Source organism: Sorex fumeus, unplaced genomic scaffold (assembly GCF_029834395.1).
Source record: "Sorex fumeus unplaced genomic scaffold, SorFum_2.1 ptg000035l, whole genome shotgun sequence".
Classification (NCBI taxonomy): Eukaryota; Metazoa; Chordata; class Mammalia; order Eulipotyphla; family Soricidae; genus Sorex; species Sorex fumeus.
Window position 1 is genome coordinate 19983435 of NW_026606092.1, and position 2473 is coordinate 19985907.

General features: G+C 35.9%; 1 non-coding gene across 1 annotated transcript; it reads right to left on the reverse strand.

Moving 5' to 3' along the window:
• Positions 1-548: 548 nt before the first annotated feature.
• LOC130027064 (U6 spliceosomal RNA) lies at positions 549-652 on the reverse strand. Its single transcript, XR_008793002.1, has one exon. It is a non-coding gene; the product is annotated as a U6 spliceosomal RNA (small nuclear RNA).
• Between the last annotated feature and the right edge of the window lie 1821 nt (positions 653-2473).

The window sequence follows — 2473 nt, forward strand, 5'->3', positions numbered from 1 at the left end:
TAACCCTGATTGCCCTGGGGAATCACTACTGATGATTCTAGGTCTCTGAGTACTTTTGGGCATGGGACAAATACAAATTTTATAAGAAAACATTAACCCAAATAAGATATAGATTTTAAAATTCACTTCAACTTTCCGTAGTATAGGTAACAAGAAAATTATGTATATCTTGCATACGTCTATAGGAGAAATATTCCTGGAAAGGGGTGTTTACCACACCTTGGCAGTGTCATTAAATGAAATGAACACAATATTTATTAAATTATTCTTTGAAGAGAGGACAGAAAACAAAATCAGAATGAGAGAAAAAACACACATTTGGGAAAGTAAAAAGAAAATATGCTATCCCGCAATGTGAATTCTTGAGACAATTATCATGTACATCTACTTAATATATGGATACTAAGATAAAACACTGGGGTTCCCACAAGAATAGGAAGTTGATGGGAGCCTAGATATAGCTGGCAGAAACTAAAGCAGAATTCGTTCTGACTCTAAAGTCTGTCTTTCTGTCTTAGTTCTCCCCCTGCCTTTTATTTATTTACTTTTTAAATATGAAAAGCTTCACAAACCTGCATGTCATCCTGGAGCAGGGGCCATACTAATCTCTGTATTATTCAAAGTTTAGTATATGTGCTGCCAAAGAAAGCACTCTCTGTCTCAATTCTGACTCTCAAAAGAGGACAGACAAAAGGACAAAGTGGGAGTTAAGGAACAATTGATACCAACAGTATTAAAAATATGAAGCAACTTAAGTGCTTTGAGAGAGAAAGTTCACTTGAGAAGATTAGCAGCAAAGAAAAGTGCACATGGAATAAGTGATGAGCTGTGGGAGATGGGCACGGAATGGCAAATGTTCTGCAAAATGGATAGAGCATACTGGTTCCTAAGAATTAATTATACAGGGTTTAGTGTAGCATTGGCATTTTCAGATCTGGGCCATTAAGTTTGTCCCCATTTAGTCTCAGCTGCTTTATATAAAATAGCAGACCAGTCCATTCACATTATTGTGTAATTACTTTCTACCAGTTACTGTATCAGGGACTAGGTTAATGAAACTTTATATGGCTCATCAAAATATATTTTTGAGAGAAAATGGTTGGCAATGAGATTCTTGGTAATATTAAGAGAGCCTCACAAAGAATGCTTAAAGGTAGTATAATTGAATCATACTCTTAGATGAGTTTAAAGATAAAGTGTATTTCCAGATAAGTTTTATGTACAGTGCAGAAATATTATTTGGAGAATTAAATTATAAAGAGAAAGCAATTTAAATTTAAGAATGATCAAGATTCCATACATGAAAATGTCTCCAGGGAGAAATCTCTTTCTGCCTAGTTAAAGATATGAATAAGAGAATAACACTGATAATCAGGTTTAACCATGTAATCGTGTAAAATGACTCCACCATATAAAGGTATGAGTAGGGCCTGGCACCAAAGTAAAACAAATCACTCCTCATAAGGAAAATAGTAAAGGTGGAATAATTTTGCTGAATAACAATGCTATCGGGGGATTTACTTGCATTTTATGGGATCTGTGGTTTAGGTCGAAGTCCTGAGATGAGATGGCCTTTTTATTTCCACACATGAAACATTAGTGATGTCCATATATTTTGATTCCCTTGCCAAATAGCAGTTAATGAAAATAAAAGTCTGAATTGTATGTGCTTGATCTAATTTATTTCTCAAGGGTTTTTGTGATTCACATTCTCCGGACAAATACACACACACACACACACACACACACACACACACACACAAGAATGACACATGTTTTACAGATTAAAAAAGTAACCTATGAGCATTTAAAAAATAAAAGATGGGGCTTGAGCAATAGCACAGTGGGTAAGGCGTTTGCCTTGTACGCAGACGACCCAGGTTTGATTCCCAGCATCCCATATGGTCCCTCCAGCACCACCAGGAGTGATTCCTGAGTGCAAAGCCAGGAGTAACCATTGAGCATTGCCGGGTGTAACCACCCCCTCAAAAAAAAAGCAAAAAAAAATATATATATAAAAAGATAACAACCTTCCTGGCCAGAGTCCCTAAGGATCAGATGGTCCCATACCCACCTTCAACATACCCTAGATTCAGTTCAATAGAGGATTTTTTTCTATTTTTTGCACCACGGTCCTGTGTCAGGAGAGAGATTTTAAGCACTCCATCTCTACTTACTTCTATTTAAATTCTTACCCAAAGTCAATTTACTTGGAGAACACATATTTTCTGAGACAGTGTGTCTCGAACTATTACCTTCACCTGCCTCTAGAATGTTCAGAGAATGATACAAAAAATAGAACTTGGAGATGAATTTTTGTGAGGACAAGGAGGCTTATTGCCATGATTCCTTCTCTTAAAAAAAATCAGTTGACATAATTGAAAGATTGTGATTTGCAAGCAAGCCTTTGATATTTCACCTTATGGAATTTCTTTTTCTTTTTCTTCTCATTATTTTTTTTTTCTCTGCCTGT